A 26,292-nucleotide genomic window follows, 5' to 3' on the forward strand; every position below is an offset into this window, starting at 1 on the left:
TTCGCTTTGGCCTCCTCTTGTCTCTCGATCCTACCGAGAGACAAGATGGCGGCCGCTACGGACTGTTTGGAATGTTGACAGACGCCAGAGAACCAATCAGCTTCGCTTCACAAAGCTCCGTTGCGCGAAAAGTTCGCGTCCTGGGCCGCTGCCCGGTCCGCTGTTACAGATATATATCTTTTTTTAAACGTTAATTTCTCAAAATCCACTGGAGCACATATATTGAGACCTACAAAAGGCACATCGGGCTACCAGTCCCTACAATTTTGCCAAGTTTCGTGCAAATCCATTCAGCCGTTCGGGCTAAAAGTGAGGCCAACCGCCCTATGGAAAACTCAATGTTAAAAACACGTTTTGGGACCCCCCTTTTTTCTCGGCCCCCACTGGACGAACCCCCCCCAAATTTTCAAGGGCTGCTCAGAAACAAAATGTGCCATTTTCCTGAAAATTTCAGCCAATTCCGTCCACAAACGCCAAAGTTATTAGACATAGAATTTTCAAAAAACCCATAGAGAAAAAATCCTAACTATATATACCTACTGGCGACCGCCAGTAGGTAATATATATATATATATATATATATATATATATATATATATATATATATATTCACTGAAAAAAAACCTAGGTTTCAGCCACGTTATTGTTAGGAATTAGCATTTAAAAAACCTTAGACATTCACTGAAAAAAACCTAGGTTTCAGCCACTTTATAGTTCGGAATTAGGATTTAAAAAACCTTAGAATTTCACTGAAAAAAACATAGGTTTCACACATGTTATAGCTAGCTGGACATTTCACTCATACAAAACCATTGAAATTCCCCCGTTATAGTTAGTTCAGCTAACTATAACTCGCGTGCCCATAATGCACTGCTGATGACGTCACCTATTACATCACTCATGACATGGTCAGGAACATCACTCATGACATCACTGATGACATCTCAAATGACATCACTGATGACATCATCCAGTGAATGTGTGTTTTTCTGAAAAATACATATTTTTTATGTATGTATATCTAAAGGCCGATGGAAGAATACATGGGTAAATAAGTTTCTAAATGGATGAGCTTTTTTTTAAATTGATTGTATAACTGACTTATTAAGTGTATCTTAGTGAATACATGTATTAGCGAGTAATGTTTAAATATGTAAATATGTGTCAGTGTGTCACTTTGTGTATAAGTGGCTGCATGGGTTGGTGAGTAGCTACATGATTGTCTATATGGGTTATTTGTTGGTTTTTTGAGTATCAGTATGAGTGTATGGTTTGGTGGGGATATCACTTAGCACACAGATGCATGAATGACTGACTCACTCTTTGTATGTGTTTTGAAGACAGCATGTGTGCAGGACTGTATTTGTGGATAAGTGTGTCTATGGGTGTGTTAGTGAGTGAATGACTGTCTCAATAGTATTTTATGAGTAACTACGTATGTTTTAAACTAGTATATGTGAGTATTGATGTATATGAGTGAGTATATGTGAGAATGAGAGATTGGAAGAGTATCTGTATAAATAAGTATGTGTTTCTATAAGTGATTGTTTAAGAGAGTAAGTATGTGTACGTTTCTGTAGAAGTAAGTGTAGTGGTGTGTGTCAGGGACTGTCCGGTACTATGTGGGGAACACAGTCAGGGACTTGGGCCCTGGGCACTGGGTAGAAAACGTACACAGGAAAAGGTATACAGCGCTGCCCAGCATCATACAGGGAGTCAGAGGAGAAAGAGGGATCCACTGGGGAAGCCTGTACAAGTGAACAAGATGGGTAAGACTTAGAAAGGAAGGGCACTCACATAGCACTTTAGCATTCAGAATAACTATACCGAGGACGAATGTGCAAGACATATATATGAAACAACATTAACAATAAAGGGGGGTTGTAGGGTAAAGCACTCAGGAGCTCCACTCGGGAAGACTGAAACTCAGTACATTTCTCACCCACAATTGCTGTTAGAGATACTGACTGCAAATACCCACATGTAGGGTATGGATGCAAAGGCAGGGTCTGTGGAGCTTATACCTATGGTGATATTATAAATGTAACTCAAAGACAATACTCACAGTGAACAAGAAACAACACCTAGGTAGTCAGCTGTTCCCACAGATCTGGCGATCAAACAGGAACTTGCAAGACAGTAACAGCAAGAGGGTAGAACTAAACACAAGCACAATAGACAAGTAGCTAGCAAGGAGGAGTGCTTAACAGGAAAGGAAAGAAATGACAGGGCACACTTGGCAGAAAGCAGGTAACACACATACAAGGCAACAGAAGCAAGACAGCAGAATAGAAAGACAGCAAATTAGGAACTGGAACCAAGGAATTGGAAAGAAAGGCAGGGACTGGAAAGAGATATAAAGTAGGGGAGGCTACAAGGGTATACTAGAATAGTGCAGGTTAAGGAATCCAGAAAACAAAATAGCATAAAAGGCAGTGCTGGTGCAGGAACAAGAATTAAGCTAAGGCTCAAGAGTCAAGGTAGCACTGCAGGCAGTGCTGGTTCAGGAACAGGGAATTACTAAAGCTTTAGGAGTCAAGGTAGCACTGCAGGTAGTGTTAGTTCAGAAAACAGGGAAATTACTTTAGCTCAGGAGACAAGGTAGCACTACAGGCAGTGCTAGTTCAAGAAACAGGACATAGCTACAACTCCGGAGTCAAGGAGTCAAGAGAGCACTGCAAGCAGTGCAAATCAGGATCTAGAAATAGCTGAAGCCCAGGGACAGGAACAAAGAATAACTATAGCTCAGGAACTCTGGAAACAAGGTAGCACTGCAATCAGTGCTAATTCAGGTACAGGGAATAGCTATAGCTCAGGAACTCAGGTAACAAGGTAGCACTGCAAGCAGTGCTAATTAAGGTACAGGGAATAACTATAGCTGAGGAAACAAGGTAGCACTGCAGGCAGTGCTAATACAGACACAAAGAATAGCTATAGCTCAGGAATCAAGGAACCAGGATTTCAAAGGATCAGGAAACACTGGAAACAAGTATCGGTCTCACCGGTATACAGCCACAATGACCAACCTTGGCCTGAAGGGAGCTTGGGCTTATAAGGGCTCACAGTAATCAAATGCAGCATGTGTGAGCAGGCTAGCAGCAGCCAGCCACAGGTGAGCTGAATTCCTCCACCCATCCTTGGGCTGCAGGGGTGGAGACAAAGCAGTGAGCAGGGAATTCTGGGTAATAAAGTTCCAAACATGGGCAGGCGGGCTTCAAGTATAAGCAGGCTGATTTTCCCAAAATCCGGCATGGATTGGGAATGGATGTCAGTTTCCAATAAGTGTCCAAATGGCTGGAAGTCAGGATTTGCATGCAGGGGAGGATCTGGAAGCTTATTAGAATACTGGAAAGTCCCACTATGTGGTCCCCTGGTGGTGGGCACGAATTGTGACAGTGCGTGTACAGCTGTATATGCAAGTAAATGGATGTTTGATAGTTTATTTGCATGTGTGAGTATGTGTGTGAGTAACTCTATGGATGAGTGTCGGTGTGTAACAGGATGTATTAGTGTATGAGTACATATGATGAGTGAGTACATGTATGAGTGACTATATAGAACTGTTGGTGAATGAGTGGATGTGTATGTAGATGTTGGTATTACTGAATATGTTGTTGTAACTGCCAAAGGAGAGGGTTCTTAGTATGAGGGAGTGGTTGCACTCTTCTGGGTAAATGGCAAATTAACTGGTCAAGTCATATCAGAGTGGTGCTACAAGGAAAGGGGCGACCCTGACAACCCCTTAAAAAATGTTACGCTGCGCATATATCTACTTCAAGCAAAGAAAAACCTGTGCACACACATAACCATCAAACATGTAATATGCCAATTTGCGAAATTAGAAAAGAAAAGCAGTTGACGCTTGTTGATCTCGTTGTTTTAATGCGCCGCCGACACGTGTTTCATTGGAGTACAGTACACTTCCATTCTTCAGGGCTGGAGAAAAAACACAAAGTAAACAACTAACTGACTATTCCAGCCAGAATGTCAGTTGAACCTCATATCCCATGTGGACATTGTGGATCCAAAAGATCAGAATTCACTCAATATCAAAACTTGTATATAAAAATAGTTGCTAAAAATGCGTGATTAAGGACTAATGCTGAAAACTGTAAGAGGTTTATAAGTGAACATGCAGGAAGAGGAGGATGCATGAACATACAGATTTGCCGTGACACTGCCTGAATGTCCGGTTGGAAGAACGCATATTGTAGAAAAAATTGGAATAGCACTCCACCATACTGGTGTTACATGTGCTTTCGCACCTACACAGTTGTATTGGTATGAGAACAAATAACATAAATTACAAATGATCACTTTTGGATCAATATTTCGTTTTTTGCGACTGTATTAGGAAAATTTCGGTGGCACCATCGTAAAATACCAAAGGATAGAAGAGGAACACACAAATAACCTCAAAGAACACCCCACACTTCAGTGATGTACTTAAGCCGTGCTGTGTGGAATTGAAGTGGCTAAAATTGTGAGAATAATTGGCATGCAAAGTACATACCTAGATCCTAATGGATACGAAAAAATCAATCCCTAAGAATTATGGGAAAGAGAAGAAGGGGGAGAACTACTGGTTAGCTCCAAGAGAAGTTGCCGAAAGTTTTGACTCCTCACAGAAATATATGCCTGGTATGCGCAAATTAATATCAACTCACCCCGAAACTGGTGATAATTCCAACGCAGTAAGGGTATCTGAAGATTGTTTGGCTGGTAAGGAAGGACAGTCAAGAAAGAACGCTGACCAAATGCAAATGGTTCCAGAAGAGCAGAAAAAAAGGGAAACAAATAATTAAAAAGTCTCCTGTATTGATAGTTGAATAATGCATGGAATTCAGTCTTTATGAGTCTACAAAACACTCCTGGCTCCCAGGCTCTAGTCGCTAGTTAAGCGGGATAACACTGGTGCCTCTACTGGTCGTGAGGTGGAAAATACCTACTCCCATCGACAAAATGAATAATTCTGATGATCCACTCCCATTGGGAATCTAAATAGAATTAAATTTAAGCACGTCCCCAGAGTGCGTGAGCCAGGAAAATACCCCAGCCGGTTTAGAAATCATCTAAAAGAAAACATCCGTGGAACCCTATATTAAATTGGACGCTAATGAGAATAGTTATGCAATCACAGCTCGTGATTGTCATCGACAAAAGCCATAATGCAAAAAACCACAATAGAGACCCACCTGTAGCGGTGTAGTCGCTAAGTAAATGCCGATCAATAGGCCTGGACAGACGTGGCTGTAACGTCAATGGTTGACTGTAGGATGGTATAAAATAGGCATTTAGTCTACGTGAATGATGGCATTAACTGGGCAAACCGTTTATCAAGACGAGGTCCTTACTTACTTATATGTGCATAACAACTTCAGTAGTGTCACTCCAAAAGTCCAAAATGGCTCCACAATGGCCTGTATCAAAAAGGGAATTAAAATCAAAATAGATAGGAAGTTCACGTTTTATATACAATTCACTGCAACATGGAGTAAATCGGAGTTCGGCTGATTTTAGAGGAATATTTTGCTCAATAGTGAAGGAAGGGGGCGGGGCCTTAGGTGACATGTGTGCAAACACGCCCTATGGCACATTTTAAATTGGGGAATTAATTCCTCTTCGATCCTAGCCCACCAGGTACTTCCAGTATGCGCCAGGGAGCTGCGTTGCAGAGAGGTGTTCAGAGGCCACGCCCCCTTTTTACAACACTCTGCAACGCAGCTCAGTGGCGCTTACTGGAGTAACCTGGTGTGCTATACAGCCCCTTGGGGACCTCTGGATTGAAGAGGAATTGGGCATGCTTGCACACCTCAAGCCCCGCCCCCTACCTTCACCACTGTGCAAACGTGCCCTGTTATGCAATTTAATTTCATTTTGGTGTATCTTCAGATTATTTGTGTTAAGTAGATCTGTTTTTAGTATCATAATTTGTTTAGAATGGAATATAGGCAGGTAGAATAAGGTATCTCACAATATTTGTGATCTAAATGGAAATGTCTATAGACTCATGAACAGAGTATTTTTCCACTATGAAGTTGGATGATGTTTGTAAATCTGTTTTCTGTTTATTATTCTACAGCCCTGATGATGTCCGACTAGGACGAAAAGCGTAGGCTGTGTCATATGTGATTTTCTTCTCAAAAACTTTGAACGTTGAAATCTTGAATTGGCCACATTGGACTTTGTACATGATGTTCTGTTGAATGACTCTGAATAATTGGAATAAGCAGAAAAGAAAGAAAAGAAAAAAGAGAAGAAATTACAGCATTGGACTGAATTTTTTTTTTTTATTCTGATTTTGGGCACTCCTTCTTTGATTATTTCAAGTTTTGGGACATTTTGTGGCTCTGACGGTGAACCGCCAGAAGTTGAGTGCAAAAGGATATAAAGATTGTATGAACTGTATTATTTTGTGAATACACCTTGGTGCATACCTGTTTCACCACCGTTGTCTATTGAATTAACAACTTTTAAAGTTCTCTACATTTTTCCAATTTTACATGTGTTGTGCATTTGACAGTGTGAACACCTTTGTAGCATAATTTTCTACGGGGAGCTTTTCCTTTCCATTGAAATACTATCTTACACACAGGCCTTTGCACTATTGATAATGGGTGTGTGAATTTGTGCATTAAAGGCTAAAGTCCACTGCCACTGAAACAGAGAGAACCAGTGCCACATATTAATAGATGTGATACTGTTCTAGTCTCTCACTTTATGCAACAGGGTACACCAAGTTTGCTTGGTGTGCTATGTTTTGTGAAAGGTTATTAAATCTTCCCGCAAGTCAAAAAGAAAGTAAACACCAAATTTACAAAGAAATGGTATTCTCTTTCTGCATCGCAGAGAATAGTGTAGCTTTCACTGCATTACTGCATGCCAGTAAAAGCTATTCACTGACATGCAGTAATGTAGACACTGTTGAACCATAGCTCAAGAGAGTATATTTTCTGTTAATCATGTGTATTTTTCTCCTGAAGAATATCAATGCTGTAACATTTTTCCAAAGTTCTATCTTCACTAGTCAATGTTATTGTCTAGTAGTGCTAGGGAGTAGGGGTATGGCATACCTTAAGTAGGCCCAGGTGAAAGGTTAACTACACCAGAGTAATTGAGAAATTTCAATAATTGTGCATTACGCCTGTGAATCAAAATTAACAAAATTATGCCGCTATGCCAGTCTGCATAATTAAGAGTTATTTGGGGCAAAAATCCTACTGCAAGAGCACAGGAATAACAAACTAAGGCAAAGATTTACTACGGGCTTTCCGTTCGCATGACGCGGTGTGACAAAAGGCACCACAAGCCCTTTAGGTCACATTTACAAAGCCTCGCAAAGCAACATTTCATGGCTCTGCATCGCTTAATGAATCTAGAGATATGCAAGGCAGCAAATCTTGCTGGCTTGAGGAACTCTGCATTGTGAAAGCATTCCATGGGTGGAGTGTGGGCGTTCCCATGTCTCCTCCCATAGTTTTTGGCACATTCCCAGGTTAACTAAAAATAGTAAACCTGGGAATATTTCAAAATGATACGCCATCCTAACAGAGGAGTAAAGAGGAGAAATATTTGTATTTCTCCACATTATTTCCTCTTTCTAATCGTGCTGCAATGCGCAGCACACATAGAAAGAGAAAAATGCTTCTGATGATTGTTTTTGTGCAGGAAGGTGCCCTTTCATGGGCAAAGATAATCCTGCCTGTAATGCAAGCACCCTTTCACTATAGCAGAAAGGTGCCTGTGTTGGTGCTAGGAGGCACACAGTGCAGGGTGCGAGCATGAATGCATCACATCTTGTGAGATATGGCACTTTCTTGCTCTCTTCCTCTCATGTAGAGCAGAGCAGTGCAGCAGGTTGTTTTGCTGCATTGCATGACTTGTCAGTAAATCTGGGCCCAGAAGAGAGTGAGTTTGCTGCTAGCTCCTCCTGTTTGAGTCCTGTAGCGCCAGTGCTATTCTATTCTATTAGCTCAAAATGCATCCTCACACCCATTGTGAATGCAAGGGTGCATTTTTGACTAAGAAAATAGTGCTAAATGCTGGATTATGCCTCTCGTGTTATTATGCATAATGTTGAGAAAATTGTGGAATTTATGCTACAGGGAATTACGCCAGTTATGCCCAGCCCTAATCTTAATGCATGTCTTGCTTTGAAGGTTTATTAATTTATTTATTTATATCATTTATAAAGCGCGCTGTTACCGAGTGGTGTCCTGGCACTGAAGTGATAACTCCCCTAAGTGTCAGACCTCTGCCTCTGCCTCGGTCTGTTGCTCTCAAGCAATACAGTGCAGCCAGTTGGTTTTTTGCGGTGTGTTGTGTGCTATCATTCTAAAACAGTCTCTATTTACATGTTCATTGGTATTCCAAAATGTAGAGAAAATAACATTACACAAGGCAATACCTCAATTTGAGTTGGTACACTAACTTTCATGACACACATGTTAATAGGAGATGAATATCATATACACTATGGTATGATATATACTTTCTTCTATAATATAGTGGAAATCTGCCTATCTAATACTTAGCATATATTTCATATTTCGTTGAATAGTCTTGTATTAGAAATTATATAAACTCTATATATTTAGCAGAATCTATGTATTCTTTTGTATCAAGCATTAATTGATTTTTTTGTGTTAGTACATTCCAAGGAAAAAGTATGTGAACATATAAGAAGATTATCTTTTACCCACACGTGATATGTATTATGCAACTATGATCTCATTGTAGTCATAATGTGACCCGAAATAGATCCCAGACAATATAACATGTTAAAAGTATCAAAAATGACTCTGTGTCTACATAATATCCACAAAAGATACACACTATTTATACCATCTGTTGTAATAATAATTTGTATTCCCTCTTTAACAACATGCTACTGAGTTTTTGATATCCAGTAAAATAAGACCACCTGATTGCCATAGCTCTCTGGCCATCTTATAGATCTACTTCTTCCTTCTGATAGCTTAATTCTTGAACCATATAAAACAAATAGTTTGAATACTATAATTTTACATTTAACTTTAGGATCACTGATTACAGTGATTGTAAATTATTTACGAATTGCTTTTGTGTTGTGCACATTGTTAACATTTCTTGCTGTCTACCCTGTTAAATAAGTCTAATAGCGTAAATGTGTGAAAACAACATTTTAAATACCTATTTATATTTCACTATTGTTGAAATGAAAAAATAAATAAAATGTAAACTTTCTAAAGTATTATGTACCTTTTCCAAAGTACATTTTTAATTTGTTTCTAAACCTCCATAAAGTGTAGGATTTAAACAGCTAAAACAGGTTTTATTTTTGGATTGATCTCAGCAAGTGCCATTTCACCATGTGAGCTTTTCATCATTTTTGAGTACTCATACATCTTCAGACTTCGAAAAACTTCAACAAAATGTTTGTTTTCTTGTCTTCATGGAACTATTAATAAAATGGATTATTATTTAAAAAAACATGAAAGCTGCATGTTAGTATGTGAACGGCAAAGAGTAGGTTATAATTCACTTCATGGTGGGCATCGTTTTCAGTACAACTTTAGTCAACTCCTACTTAAAGTCAAGGAAAGAAATTGTAAACATATTTCTTTTTTGTTCTCAAGTAGTACTAAACAGTAATTCCCATTCCAAGCCCATAATGATCATCACCCTTCTTGGGTCAAACAGTGACGTGGTCATTAGTTGAAAAATATCTATACCTCTCAAGCTGGTTCTAATATATCAGGCGCTATAATTTCTAGAACTTTGGTTCCAGAAATAATAGATATGAATTTTAGAAGTTCATTGGTACCCTCTCCTTGAATGGAAGGCAAGCATCATTAATTAAGTCCATCCTGTCTTACTTTTCAGATACATTGTATAATGACCTGACAAATTGGTTTGCCTTATGTAACTTTTGTGCCTTTTTCATCTACTCAAATTGTCTCAAACATTTGTTTGGTGGACTACACACAATTTTGAGTAATAGTGTGTTGACTCCGATTGGGAGAATACAAGTGTCTCAGACAATTTCACTCTCTATCACATGAGAGGTTTAAATTTAACTTGCTTTGATCAAATTGTCTTATCAAAATCAAGAAGGTACAGTCCAGAAAGTGACCTAAAACATGACAGTGCAACATAAGACAGCCCTTCCTTAAAAGGTTTTTGGCTAGTATGTACTTTTGCTGAATACAGACATAGTTCTTGAGATATTTGTAGCACTATAGCCTGCTCAGAACACAGTGGATGTTGTTCTTTGCACACACATAGACCTCTCACTAATGGAACTAGCCACTGCATCTATCTATTTGTTTGTCTTCCTCTATATGGTCAAACATGCGCAAAACGGTTTCAAAGTGAGTTCTGTTGGGATATGTGATGAAGCCTACCATATTTCCATTGTACTGTTTATTATTGTTAGATTTGGGTGTCTCTAGTTGGCAGAGGTAGGTACCTTTGACCAAGTAGGGACCCTTGCGTCTAGTCAGGGTAAGGGGGTAGACTGCTAAAATAACCCTGCTCACTCCCTTGGTAGCTTGGCATGAGCAAACAGGCTTATCTCAGAGGCAGTGTGCAAAGCATTTGTGAGCACATACAGTAACTCAGTGACAACCCTACAGATGGACACCACACAAGTTGCAGTATAAAAATAAGTATTTTTATATAGACTTAAGACAAGGACACAAACGACAAAATCAACAATACTGTACTTTAAAAATGGTACAATTAGCTTAGTTCTCTTTAGATGTAAAATGCAACACTTTAAGTTGAATGTACCTTTGGATGCGTAACGCTATACAATGAAAGTGCTGCAGGGAAGGTGATGCGTTGGGTCTTTACATGCAAGAACGGTGATGCGTCGGGTCGCTACTGCCGCGTACGGGATGCGTCGGTTCTTCTCCGTGTGGGGAGGTGATGCATTAGTTTCTTACTGCACTTCCGTGGCGATGCGACTAGCAGCGCCGTGATGCACCGAAGATCCGGTGCATTGAAACAAAATAGCATTGTCTTCTTGATGCGACAACGATGTGTGCACGCCCGATGGCCGAGCAGCGACTCAACGATTCTTCTGAGCTGCAACAGGCCCTGCGACACGCTTCTCCGGTGATGAGACGGCATCTGCTGTGATGGCGACACTCCGCTCCGGTTATGCAAGGCGCTTTGGGTGATGCAATGGCGGCAGTGGTGGCACGCTTCTCTGGTGATGCGATGGCATCTGATGTGACTGTGACACTCTTCTCCGGTGATGCGACGACAGAGGCTGCGGCAGCAAAACGCTTCTTTGTCTTGAGTCGCGTTTCCAGCTCCCAACGACACACAGTCTCTCAGAAGGTCCAGCTCAACAGCAAGCACTTCAATTCCCAGCAACGAAAGGCAGGGGAGCTGGTTGGTGAAGTCTGTTGTCCCTGAGACTTCAGCAAGAGGCAAGCTCTAGCTCAAGCCATTAGAGATCCTTTACAAGTGGATTTGAAAGTAGCACAAAGTCCTTTCTCCTTTCCTTGGCAGTCAGGCAACCACTACAGGCCAATTACCCAAACAGCACTCAGCTTAGGGATAGTCTCCTCCTCAGTTTCTCTGGTTCCTCTCCTCAGCAAAAGTTCTTCTTGTTTCCCAAAAGTGATCTAATTTTCTGGTGTCTGGGTCCCCATATTTATAATAGCAAATCCTTTGTAAATGTAAATGTAAATGTAGAGTATTTATATAGCGCACTTCTACCCGGAGGCCTCGTAGCGCTGTATTCATACCGCTGTGGAACCCATCCTGGCTTTCCTGTGAAATGTCCACTCCTAGGCATCCCCACGGTGAAGCCAGGCATCCACAGCGCTGCTGGGGCTGTTGTGGAGATTAAGCAAGCTATTGCCCAGAGTCACAGAGTGGGACCCATGATTAGACTAGGCACCGAGGCGAGAATTATCAGGTCCGGGGAAATTGAGTCCAAGAGCCGTCGAGGCAGGAATTGAACCCTGGTATCGGGCCAGACCTCTGCATCAGGGTCTGCCGCTCTAACCATTGAGCCACACTTCTCCACTGAAGGCAGTGGGTCCTGTACCAAGTCCAAACCAGGTCTGTGCAGTCCAGGAGCACTTTGTTCACAAGACTTCTTCTTTCCTTTGACAGTGTGGGCCAGGGACATCAGACGCACCACAGGAGGTGGAGCCAGCATTGTGGAAGGCAGACACAGCCCTATTCAGGTCCCAGGTGCAATTACTCCCACACATCTACATGCAGAAAGCTCCAATCAGCCCTGTGCTGACTTACCCTGTCTCCTGGAATCTCCCAGCCCCTGTCACTCAAACTCCAGACAAGGAATACACAACCTAGCAGAGGCAGGCTTGGACAGTTAAGCAAGGAAATACCTACTTTCTAAAAGTGGTATTTTCAAACACAGAATGTTAAAACCACCTTCACTAAAAGATGTATTTTATCATTCTGAGCTTAGTCATACTAAACTTGAATTACTACCTGGTTCCCTGAGTCAGTTAGGATTATAAGATGTTATAATCAAACTGCCTATTCTGGCCGATGGGGAACAGGTAGCCTTGCAACAGTGAGAAACGATAATGGCTGTAATTCACTATCAAGACAAGCCACCCAAATCCGGGCATGTCCATCCTTTTGCCTACAATGCACCCTGCCCTTGGGCTTACCATAGGGGTGACTAATATGCAGAAAAGGGAAGGTTTAGGGACTGGCAAGGAGGTCACTTGCCCAGTCAACATGGCAGTACCAGACTGCACACAGACTCTGCAATGGCAGACCTGAGACACACTTTACAGGCTGCTTCTGTGGGTGGGACAACCAGTGCTGCAAGCCCACCAGCAGCATATGATTTGTAAGCCCTGGGAACCACCCAAGATGAGTAAGGAGGGACCCCATGGAGGACGAGTGCAGTGTGAGAAACCGACTGCGTGCTACGTACAATTCAATGGGAGAGTCGAGGTTGCAGTTTTAGTGTTTAAGGACCCTTCCCAGTGGATTACGAAGAAACCTTTTAGAACATAGAAGGTTAGAGAGCCATCCCACCCGTGGATACCAAAGTACCAGAGTTACCTATCCCATGGAAGCTGGTGCATTGGGTCGAAGTGGCGTCAGAAACCGCTGTTGTTCTCATTGGGAGTCTTCAAATAAATGCCACTGCTGTAAAGAAGAAAAGTGTCCGGTGGAACCCACAGGTGGATTCTTGACAGAAGGAACATGAAAGCAGAGGGGACAGAGTCTGGGTCACTCAGGAGTGACCAGGGGCTCGGTAGATGAATGCCCACTGATCCCAGGTGCTTCAGGTGCAAAGAGGGAGACTTTGACTCTGCAAGCCTTGGCAGCGGCAACCCACATAGAAGGTCGAGGAAGGTCACAGTCTGGACCAGCAAGGACCAGGAGACTCAAAACAGCAAGGGGAGTCAGGGCAGGCCTAGAGCAACCAAGGGAGCCCAAGAAAATCAGTGTTGTCTCTCAACTGGACCCACAGGCCGAAGCCATAGGAGTCGTGAGGGGACCTCTAGCAGTTTCGCAAAGCAATAGCTTGCAGGACACAGAGTGTGAGGAGGCTGAAGTCCTTTGTACAAAATCTGCCCAGAGGTTGGGGCTATCAATGGCCCAATGCACTTTGTTGGGGAATGCCAACAAGCATATGCACTTGCAAATGTACGCGGTGCACAGGGGTTCTGGTTATGCGGTCCCCACAAGGGATACTGACCTCAATCTCAGTGAGAAGGCAGCTCAACCACAAGAACCCCACCTATTGTGTTTCTGGAGCCTTTGGAGTTCACAGGGGCTCAGGATCAACAGACAGGTCAGTTGCGTTACAGTGCCTGCGAATGCAGGGGAGTGACTCCTTCAGCCCAAATGAGACACTTCAGTTGTCCTTGATGCTCCACAGGTCCTGCACAGAGCCTGTATGGTGCACAGGCACAGATAATGCTTTGGATGAAGAGGGAGAGGAAGTCGGGCCCATTCGAAGTCCAGAGTGTCCAGAGGGTCGAAAGTCAGTGGTTTCTTGATAAGAATCTTGTCCACATCGAATCTAGTGTCCTACAGCTATGTAAGCCTTTTTATACCCATGGGAGTGGGTAGGATAGGACAGATTCAGGGAACCCTCCCAGGGGAGGGTCAGGACAGTGGTGAGGGTACTCCCCTGTCCTTTGTCCAGTTTCACACCAGAGCAGGAGCCAATGGCTCCCAGAACTGGTTTGAACTGGACTATGCACAGGGACACCTAGGGCTAGATGTAGGTAAATGTTATTTACCGATTCATAAATACCGAATTTTACCGATTCGGTATTTATGAATCGGTAAATATGAAGGGGGGAGATGTAGGTATTTCCAGACGTTGAAATACCGAATCGTTAATATCGGTATTTACCGATTCGGTAAATACCGAATCGGTATTTCCTGTTGATTCCTATGGGCTGTGATGACCATAGGAATCAATGGGAAATACCGATTCGGTAATTACCGAATTGGTAAATACCGAATTCTGCAAGGGTGCAGGGGGTGTAAGTTTGACACCCTCTTGCACCCCAAATACAGGCATGTGGGCCATGTGGCACACAGACATGCCCTGAGGGCATGTCTGTCTGTCACATGGCATAGGTGTGCATGCACACATGTGCATGCACACCTGGATTCGGTATTTAACCACCCAATTGAATTGGGTTGTAAAATACCGAATCTGAAAGGCCTTTGGGACTCAGAAGAGTCCCACCTACATTTGGAATTACCGAATCGGTAAAAATACCGATTCGGTATTTTACAGAATCGGTAAATTTACCGATTCGGTAAATTTACCGATTCTGTAAAATGAAGGCCCCTACATGCCAATTCTTAAATACCGGTCGGTAACGGCCGAAATCGACCGTTACCGACCGGTATTAAGGCTCCTACATTTGGCCCTTAGTGCCCCAGATCCAGACTTTTAGGCACTTTGGAATTGCACCGACCCAGCTCCATTACATTAAATCCTGTCTGGGAGGTGATCACACCTCCTTGTGACAGAATGTCTATTGTTCTGCCTTCCCCTGCTCGAGCTTGACTCAGCAGCAGGAGGGCAGAAAGGTGCCTCCGGTCGGCAGCAACCATTTTGTGCTGCCCAGGTTGAGAAGGCTGGTACTGGGAAGAAAAGTGACCCCACGAAGCTTGCTTCAGAAGGGTGGAATCATACCTCCCAAACCGGTTACTAGTGTTGAGGTATGATTCCAAGGTGTTTGATACCAAACTCAACATGTTTTGTTGGAGCCATTTTTAAGTTAGCATTTTATGCGAACATATAATGTACCTCTACCTTTATGTCTGGCTGTGTCACCAACAACCTGAGAGAATGATCTCTGAATGCTGCAGTGGGGCTCTGCTCATGCAGGGACACCCTCTCACGTAAAACCCAGCACCCTGTGTTCAGGATTGTCAAGGCCTGCTAGAGGGTTGAGTGTAGTGACCTATAGATATAGTATACCTGTATCTAAAGTAATTGCTGCATACACAGGCTGCAATGGCAGGCCTGTAGTTCCATTTTGCATGACCTCTCATGGGTGGCATAATACATGTGAGCTAATGATGATGGATTGAGTGTTTGATTTGCTCAAGCACTCCGTCCATCATCCCCTTTGGTATCGCATAATACATGCTTCAGCCCATGGGAGGCCTCTGGGGTACCTATGCCCTGGGTACCTGTACTAGGGACTGACAAGGGTACTCCAGTATCCAATATGGAGACAGAGTACCTAAGTACATGCATAACATTTTAAGGAGAAAAAAGAGAGGCTGGGTTCTGAATAGCAGGATCCCAGTCAGACTAGTCAAAAACACTGTAACATCAAATCTTAAGTGTGACGAGGCAGAGGGCTGTAGCCGAAGACAGTACCACGAGGTTAGATACCCTTTTTGGTGAAGGACTGCTGAGAAAGATTTGCTGCTGTGGAGAAGAAAGTAGTGAGAGAAGCTGCATAGTCAATCTGACCGGCGATGCACCTTGGGTAGAAGGCGAGCAGGTTGGTCCAGTTCTCCTCCTGGTTCTCAGAATCGTTATTAGGCAAAGTCAGCAGTTTTGGATGTTGGCTATCTTGCACCTTTAGCACCATTTCCAAGGGTACGGGACTGGAGAAGCACCACTTGCAGGGTTGGGGCACACTCAGGCTGGATCCTAGTATGGGTTAAAGATGGAGGAAGCCTTTTGTGTCTCTTTGGCTCTGAAGAGGCACCAGCAAACTAGCTCTTATGAGTCAAGCTGGTAGTCCAGGGACAGATGAATATCCAATCTGTGTACCCAAGCAGAAGATAGCAGAGCAGCAAGGCAACAGGGAAGCAATTCAGCAGAGTGGCATTCCTTCCAGAAGCACAGCAGTCCTTCTTCCTGGTAGAGTATCCACAGGTTCAGAAGTGTACTGAATTGTTAGTGTCTGTGGTCCTAATTTTATACACTGATTCCCTGGTTATGGAAGGTAAGAGAAGTGGCTTCGAAGTGCATGGAATTTCATGTCTCCCCTACCCTGGTTTGAAGCTGGCTGCAGTAAAAAAGTAGGGTCATTAGGGCCTTTGTATGGGAGTAGAGCACAGACTATTCAGCTGCAATGAGGCTGTGCTCAGCTTCGTCCCCTATCCTGCCAGCAGACATCCCATTCAGGAACACCTAATCTCTGTATGGTGTGGCTGTCTTGTAGGAATTCACAAAGTCTAACTGTCAGATACACTCAGTCAGGTGAGCCAGGCCAGGCTCTATGCACAAAAGACCTAAGAGCAGAAAAATGCCAACTTTCTGAAAGTGCCATTTTTAAAATTGTAATCAAAAGGTATACTTTACCATTAAATAAGGTTTATAATTGCAATCTCAAAGACACCAAACATGACAAAGCTAGCAGTTCCCCATCGGGAAGGTAGGCCTCACAGTATTGAAAAATAAAGTTTGGAGTTTTTCACAACCAGAACATTTAACAATTAAAAGTACATGTCTGACCTTTTAATGACACAGCACCCTGCCCTATGGGCTACCTAAAGCTTACCATAGGGGTTGCCTAATTATAATTAAAGGAAAGTTTAAGGCTTGATGAGGGGGTTTTATTGCCAAATGAAAAGACCTGGGACATGTTTTTAGGCGCTGCTTAAGTTTGTGGCACAATAAGTGCTGCAGACCCACTGGGAGGATTACATTTACAGACCCTGGGTATATGGTGTATTACTCTACAATTGACTTACAACTAAATTCAATATGCCAGTTGAGTATTCTGGTTAGCAGTGGTAAAGCGCACAGAGTCCTACTCCCAACAGACACAGCATAAGTGCATCAAAAATAGCGGTGGTGAGGCACAAAGATGGGGGGAATGCCACCCTAAGGTTGATAGGTCTAAGAGTCAATAATTGGTTTAACTTACTGTAACCTCTCTTCAGTTCTTCAGTAACAGTAAAGCCTTATCTAGTGCAGCATGCTTGCAGTGGATACCATGGCACAAGCTGTTACCTGTATGCTACAACGGAAAATTCAAAATTTGCATACATTGTATATGAGACTCTATTGCCACATTTTAATATCATCTTATACAAATAACAATCAAAATCAAATGATAACACCACACAAAACATTCTTCCTAATATTGGATAGATGAAGCAATTTATGATGCTCCTATATTACACTTATCAATGAAGGCAACACATATATTATTTCTTCTCTAATGTATGGTTTTGTGACAGTTACCATATTAAAACTTGATTATTTCTCAAATATGATAAAAAATTGTATATTTCATTTTTTGTCAATTTTTTCTGGTCCTGCTGTGCTACTGCAGTATCAAGGCAAAATCCCATTGTTCCATTCTTTATCTGAGTTAGATTATTTAGTGGATGAATGTGAGTACTCTGGTCCAATTGTGGCTCAAGTGCAACACTGAATAATCATCGGCAGAAAGCAACTGGGACAATTATCAACAGTCACTTACCTCCTCCCATAATCACAGAGACTGAAGTGACAGCTGCTGCCTCCTCCCACAACAATGCCAACACCGGTACTTGGTAGCTCAGGGACACCAATTAAATGCCCAATAGTCTCTGTGCTCCAGGGCATCCTAGGGTTTCTTGAAGAGAAAGGCCCCCTTCTCAACAATCCGTACCACTCATGTGCCACAGGCCACTCACAGGCGAATGACGCAACCATGGCCTTCCAACCACCAGCCACCCAAGTGCAGCACTACAAGAAAGGACCACCCACCACCCACCACCCTGCCACACACACGTACCCACCTGCCTCCACTGATGAGTCAGGTACAGTGCTGGTCAGCTGTACAGCAGTGTGAGCGGATATAGGCTGTGACTGCAGAGTTGCAGAGTTGAGATACAGAGGGCCTGGGGCAGTGAGACTGGAATACAGGGCCTTCTCTTGTTATATTTGTCTGTCCCAACCCTTCTCATGCCATCTTACTCTATGCAAGAGCAACGCAAGAGTCACCAAAGTCACATAATACACTACGAGAACAAGCTGGGTTTGACACAGCTTGACACAATAGGGCTTGATGTGGCATAAAGTGGCAGGTTTCTCCACTTTTATCAGAACCCCAACAGGCTTAACAGCGGATCCTAGCGGGCTTACAAGCAGCAGCAGTCGTGATCATCCTGGCGACCCCCTGGCAAGCGATGTGTGGCAGTCAAAGGCATGGCAACAGGAAGGAGCGTATCACCAGTTCTTGCTTAGTCTGCGTGCATTCATATATGGCAATGTAGTAGACTGATTTAGAGTGACCATCTGTCAGACCTCGTTCAGGCTACTGGGCCTCAGCCATAAGGGCTGCTGTTCCTGACTATTATGTGATTACATGTGTGGGATCTAAACAATACTCATTGACACGGTAATCATGATGACAATAGTCTGTGATACCTTACCTAAACCTAAGTGTATGGTAATAAATCCTCACAGGGGCTTCAGAGGGCCATTAACTCTAGAGGGGCTAGAATTGAAGAGAGTTCTCAAATTTGATTATTTCAGAATCCGGCTTACCACTTCCAACTCCTGGGACAGTCAAGCTGTTAAGGGTTCTCTTAGGTTAAACCATAGGGCCGCTGCTATCCAAAGATTTGCCAGTAAGACCACTTTCCATCCAGTCTCTTGACTTCTTGAAGGTTGGGGATCCCAGGCAGTAGAAGCTGCTACCTATGGTGCAGAAGTCTGGGGGCTAAGTAAAATAGTTGTGCTGTGTACAGCTGAAAATAGATTTTTGAGGATGTCCTCTACCTCACAGTACTCCCTTGATCTTCAGGCAAGACATTGGTATCCACCCTATCATCTCTCTGGTGCGACTGAAACCCCTACTTTATTGGTCACGTCTTTGGTCAGTTCCAGAGCTGTCACTAATAGGGAGGGTTTGAGCAACATTCAATTGCCCCTGACAAAGGGTCTAGTGCCCGAAATGCATTGAGTGAATTTATATCTGACTACTCAGGATGTGAAGCAAATTTTGAAGTGTTGGAGAAAGAGTCTACATGGGCATTTCTGCAGGATCTGAAGCAAGAAATTACGCTACCTCTGTCATGTATAGACATTTTCCAGATTATGGGAATAAACCTGGTTTATGATGGATTGCCTGGATTAAGACTGGATTTCTTGTTGAGTGATTTAGCAGTGGGGCGCAACAACTGTGCATAATGGCGTGCCAGTATATTTCTGTAAAAGGTATATTTTGACAGGCCAAAATGGCAGTGTAAAAACTGCACACACAGGCTCTTCAGGCCTGAGACATGATTAAAGGGCTACTTAAAAGAGTGGATCAATCACTGCTGTAGATCCACTAGCTGCATTTTTATTTACAGACCCTGGGCACATATAGTGCCACTTTACTAGGGACATGCAAGTAAATTAAATATGCCAATTGGGCATAAGCCTATATAACATGTTTTAAGGAGAGAACAAGTACTTTAGCATTAGTTAGCAGTGGTAAAGTGCACAGAGTTCTAAGGCCAACAAAAACAAATTTAGCAAATGTATAGTGAGAGGAAGGCAAAATGTCAGTGGACGACCCTGCAGAAAGGGCCAGGTCCAACACAAACCCTCTCCAGCCTTAGGCCAGGAAAGACGCATCAATACCTTGATGGACTTCCCTACTTAGGCAGTAGAATGTGGACAATGGTCCTCTCTTGAAGGAGCACTTGTCAGATCTACACCTCTTTGAACTCAGTTGGAACCCTCTGTCTATACTCTCCTGAGCAATTGAATTGACCCGTGGAGAACAGTGCACCTATCCTTAACCTGCTCACAGATGCATCCCATTAGACAGACAGTACAACTAGGGCCAACACAGTGATGTGGCCCATTCCACCCCCTTGATCAGATTCCAGTCCCCAATGCAAGGACAACTGTTCCCATAAGGAAAGCAACCAACAGAGACCACTGCCATATGTCAATGTCAAAAGACAGGCCCCAAGCCATCCAGGGCTCTCTGACCTCTAAGGATTCACAGAGTGGGGGGCAGAAGCCACAGGTGTTTTTCACCCTACTTCTACTCTACCTCCCACCAGTTCAGGAGCGGTATCCTGAGACTGGTCTCTGGTCTAGAGTACAAATTGTAGCCTCTTGGTTTGGACCATGAGGCTGAATAGAGGACCAAGATCAGTCCTCCCTAACTCTGCCCCTACATTTTGGGCCCCGTACCCTCTGCTTCAGAGTGGTACCACCAGAAAACTGAACTGTCAGGGTACGTGTGCGATCACCCCTCCTAGTTCACCTGACACCAGGGACAACTCATCCCCCAGAATGCAGTCTATGGCTATCTAGGGACTAACCCAGACCCTCTTCTGGGTCCCCTCACTACAACAATCCAAGGATACCAGAGCCACAGGACGGAAAATACGTTGTCCATGGGCCTGAGTCACTCTACACACCTAGCCGGTGTACTGTTCTAGAGAAACTAGACTTCCACTGTCATGGTCTGGCTAGCGCCAGTGTCCCTCAGAGAAGTGACTGGGACCCAATTAACTTTTACCTGATGGAAGTGATGACTCTCACCCTCAGGGATCATCCTCTGACCCTATCTCCCAGCAAAGGAAGATCATAGCATGGTCTATGACCTGCCAGTAGGGACTACTTACCCCTAAGGCCACATTAGCCAGCCCTGTAAATGTGACACCAGTTGGTGTTGTCTTGGGACAGAATCCCCATGCTTGTGTCCTAGCTGAGAACCAACAAAGAAGCAAGGTTGAAAATGGGACACCCTGGGCCACTGCCCACCAGAAGCTCCGCCCTGTTTCTTAGCAGGGGCATGGTAACCCTTTCCTCCTGCCTTACTCTTGGACCTGTCTGTGTCTCCCTTGACCTGCCCCTCACTCTTCCTAGGGAGAATCTGAACCACCCTTCTAAGAGTCACTCCCAGGTACCTTCTTTTGGACCCTTGTGCTAATCCAGCAGTCTGCCTCCTTAGCAAGCCCCCTAGGGTCAGGGAACTTACTGTCAATCAGATGTTGGCGCAGATCTGGAAAACAAAGACTGAACATGTGCTCCCTTGCAATCAAATTGCACAGCCGTAGATAATCCTTTACTACACTAGCCTTCACTCAGCCATTTAGTGCCTTGCAAATGGAATCCACACCATCCACCCAGGTCTGTTGGGCTAGCTTCTGACTGTTTCTAAACTTCTGTCTGTACTTCTTTGGGTCATATCGTTCTTGCTGACAAGGGTTTCTTTCATGCGGGATACCACATTCGGTCCTCCTTCTCCAGGGCCGGCAGGGTGTCCCTCCACTCACTATGGAAGTACCTCCACAGCCTAGCCACCAAATCCTCTTCAGGGATCTTGTTCATTTTCCAAGCAAACTCTTAAGCTTCAAACTACATGTCAATATTGTCTCCCACGACAACGTCAGGCAACAGACCTTTAAGAATATGGACGCTCTTGTCTCCAGAGGTTGCTGAAGAAATGCTGCCACCATCACTTGCTGGACTCCGTGTGTCTGGCCTTGATGTCCTTAAAGCTACTCTCATGAGCCAAACACTTCAAAGCAATTCTCTCCTCCATGGTCAGTTTCTTTTCCTCTACTGCCAGTTTCTTCTATTCTGCTTCCATGGCCATAATCTTTTCCTCTATCTAGCGCTTAGCCATCTCAAGCCTTTACTCCTTCCCTGCCTTTCTTTCCTCCAGCTCCTATGCAGACAGGTTGTGAGTGGACACATTGTTCTCTGCACGGGTGGGGGTTTCCAATCTTGGGAGTAGGTAACCCCCTCCTCAACAGGCTGCATTCCACGATCTTCCTGTAGATCCTGCTCTGATGTTCTCAAGGCCTTTTGAAGCTCTACCTTTTTGGTGCTCCTTTTAGTGGGCAGCCCCCTTTCTTGGCAAAATTCCTTGAGCTGAGGAACAGTGTAGCGCTCCAGGTTGACAAGCTGAAACTCTATCTTTGCAGGTGAGGTCGCAGACACAAGCAGTCTGGTGGAGTAGGAATACATTTAAAACAAAAATATCAATCACGTGAATTTAGAACACAAATTGGTCTTAGATATGGAATTGTAGTGTAGACCAAATCACTGTAAGACTTTGCACAAATACAAGTCCTTTTCTCACTGCTGACCACCAATGTAAGAAATTGGCTTACTGGTTGACTAGGATGTGAGCCCTGGTCAAGCAGCAACGACAATACTAATCAGGGTAAGACACATCAAAACCCCAAATAAACCTTTACTCAATCCCCTGGTAGCTTTCCACAGAGCAGTCAGGCTTAACTTAAAGGCAATTTGAAAAGAATTTGTGCAACACTTCAAACAGTAAATCAGTAAAAGGCTGCACAAAAATACCCCATACTAAGTATTAAACAAATAGAGCAAAATGAGTAAATTTAACAAGACCAAAATTTACAAAAATCCAAACAGTTGAACCAGAATGTCTAAAGTTTTAAAGAATAAACAGCAATATAGCTCCTAAAAGAATAAGGCTCCAACCATGGCTATCTGGCTGTGCTGGACCGGGTAAAAATTCAAAGTTCAGGCTGACCACAATGGAACGTGGGATGGATACAGTCCCAGATTCATCCAGCTGAAGTTTTACCTTTTTAAGTTTTGTGCCTAGAGTTCCGTTCGCATTGAAGACTGCTGCCGGAATCAACAAGAGCGTCACTGGTTGGCATGGCATGAAGAGCAGGGCAGGGTTTGGTCTCCCATGGGCTTGCAATGCTGCTGGACAAAAAGAAGGGCCATCGGCGGCTCGCACAGATTTTAGGGGCAAGTGGCACGGTTCTGGTGCAAACAGGTCCATTTGTGGTTGTGCAGACCGCATAAGCTTGGATTCAGAGGCCACACCAAGGTTCCACGATCTGAGAGGCACTTCCTAGGGGTCAGGAACTCACCGAAGACATGTCCAGGAACTGTTGGGGAGCCTTTTAAGTACATGTGGCTCAGATCAAGAGGCCAGCAGACTAGCCCATTGAGTCACTCTGGAATCCTGGATTGAATATGAAGTTTCAGGTCAGCTTTTTTTTCCTTCCCCAGGCAAGAGGACAGCAGGCAGCAGGTCAGCACAGCAGCAGAGCAGTTCCGTCAGAAGAGCAGTCTGGCAGAGTGGGAGTCCTTGTAGCAGCAAAGCAGTCTTTCTCCCTGACACAGTATCCACAGGTCAAGAAGCGTGCTGAAGTAGTGATGTCTGAGGTCCTTCTTTCATATACAGCTGTGCATTTGAAGTGGGGAGAACCTTCTGGAGGCCTGTCTTTGAAGTGGACAGATGCCCTGCCTTCCTGCCCCTGGCTCCAGACTAACTACAGGGGGTCTGATGCCCTTTTCATGGAGGCAGGACACTTTTTCACAGAGCAAGTGGGGCTATGTCCAGCTCCTAACTCCAATCCTGCCAGTGATGACCCATCCAGTGTGTGGATGTCTAGGAGGAATACACAAAGCTCATCTGTCAACTATAACTAGTCATGTGACTCAAAGTCAGGCTGCAGGTACCAAAGGGCTAAGGCAAGAAAATGTCAACTTTCTAAAAATGGCATTGCCAGGATTTTATTTAAAATCCGACAGCAAACATGAACCAGCCATCTCATCACACATGCAAATTACACTTATAAAATGTAATGAGGTAACACCAATGTTATCCTGTGGGAGAGATAGGCCTTGCAAAAACAAAATAAGATGTTTTCCACTACCAGAGCACGTAAAAGGTAAAGGTACATGTCCTGCTTTTTAAATACATTGCAGCATTACTGGGCTGCCCAGGGCCTAACCTAGGAGTGACTTATATGCATTAAAAAGGAAGGTTTGGGCCAGGCAAAAGGCAATTTTTTCAGGCCGAAATGGCTGTTTAAAATCTGCATACAAAGGCTCTGCAATGGACAGCATGAGCTGTTTAAGTAAGTGGCACAATCAGTGCTGTAGTCCCACTAGTAGCATTTGATGTACAGGCCCTGGGCACATGCTGTGCCACTATATTTATTTATTTATTAAGGATTTATAATGCGCATGGCAGCCTCAGCAATGAGGTTTCCCAGTGCAGACCAGAAACCAAAGAGAGAACAAGGAGACCTGCGGGCGTCTAAACATCAGATAATGGAAACAGCCAAGTTTTTATGGTCTTACAAAACATCAAAATATTTGGGATACTTCTAATGTGCGCAGGGAGAGAGTTGCAAAGTTTAGCCGCTAAGAGGCCCAACGAACGACCTCCAGCCCTCGCTCTCCAGACTCGAGGGACACAGACTAGCCCACGGTTGGCAGATCGCAAAGCGCGTCTGGGCATATAGGGCATCAGTAAACAGGATAACCCATCCGGGGCTTGGTGCATCAAGATTTTATAAGAGATGCACAGCACCTTAAACTGAATACGCTGGTCGATGGGCAGCCAATGAAGCTTGGGGAGCACATGCGCCACCGAAAAGGATTTGGGACAAGCCACTAACAGACGCACCGCCGTGTTCTGAACCCTCTGCCGGCGTTTATTGCTGGCTTTGTTGGCACCTAGATATAGAGAATTTCCATAATCAAGCCTAGCAAGAATGGAAGCCTGCACGATAGTCTGTCGCACTCTGGGAGGAAAAAAAACAAGCAAGGGTCTCAGGCCTCTCAAGAGCCCAAAGCAAACAGCAGCAACAGCTTTTGTCTGTTTCTCAAATGTCAGTCCATTATCAAACCAGACACCCAGGTTCTTAACAGCCTCCTTGGGTGACGGGGCAGGTTTAAGATGGTCCGGCCACCATTGTTCGGACTAGAGTTCCTGGTCCTTCCCAAATAGTAGAATCTCGGATTTGCTGGCATTTAATTGAAGACAGTTAGCCCTCATCCAATCCGACATAACCGACAAGTCCTCCTTGAACCTCTCCAAGTTGGCACAGCAGTTTTTAGAGAAGGCAATCACCAGCTGGGTGTCGTCGGGGTACGACACCAAAAAGAGCCCCCTGCCTCTAGCCACTTCTGCCAAGGGTCTCACATAAAGATTAAACAACAACGGGCTCAAAATAGAGCCCTGAGGAATCCCCTGGCGCAGGGCATAATCCTGGGAGTGGAATGGTGGCACGGAAACCTGGAAGGACCACCCTGACAGGAAGGATCGGATCCAATCCAGGGCACCACCCCAGATTCCAACTGTACAGAGGTGTTCGAGAATATCGCATGAGACACCGTATCAAAAGCGGCACTTAGGACCAATAGGACCAAGGCCACGGAGTCTACAACATCCAGCCTACTCTGAATGGATTCCGTCACAGCCAAGAGCGCTGACTCGGTGCTGTGACGAGGGCGAAACCCATGTTGAGATGAGTCGAAGATGTTAAATTTGTCAATAAACTTAGACAAGATGGAATTGACATGCGCTTCTACCAACTTGGCCAGAAAAGGCAGCTGGGATATAGGGCGATAATTTCCAGGGTCTTCCGGATCAAGAGATTACTTTTTTATCAACGGAATGACTTTAGCGTGTTTCCACGCCCTAGGGTCAGTGGCTAGTTTCAGAGACAGATCGGCCAATTCTAGGATCACGGGGGCAATAGATGAGTGGAGCTGGTGGAAGTGGGCAGATGACATCGGGTCAGCTGGGGAGCCGGACTTGATTTTGAAGCACAAGGCCTCAAATTTCTGGGGTGTCAGCAAAGGGAGGAAAGACAAACAATTGCCCTCCATAAAGCCCACCCCTCCAGACATGACATTCTCAACAAGAATAGTCTAATTGGAGAGGCCCTGATAAATCTGCTCTACTTTATTCACGAAATGGTTCGCTAATGCCTCGCATTGATGGTTAGAGGCTACAGGAGAGGCACTAGTTGCACCCGCACTCTTCATATTTTTGAGCATTGAGAAAATTGTCTTGGCGGGATTGGAGCTGGCCAAGATTTTATTGGCTAAAAACTCCACCCGCGTTC

The sequence above is a fragment of the Lissotriton helveticus genome, chromosome 8 (genome assembly GCF_964261635.1).
Source record: "Lissotriton helveticus chromosome 8, aLisHel1.1, whole genome shotgun sequence".
Taxonomy (NCBI): Eukaryota; Metazoa; Chordata; class Amphibia; order Caudata; family Salamandridae; genus Lissotriton; species Lissotriton helveticus.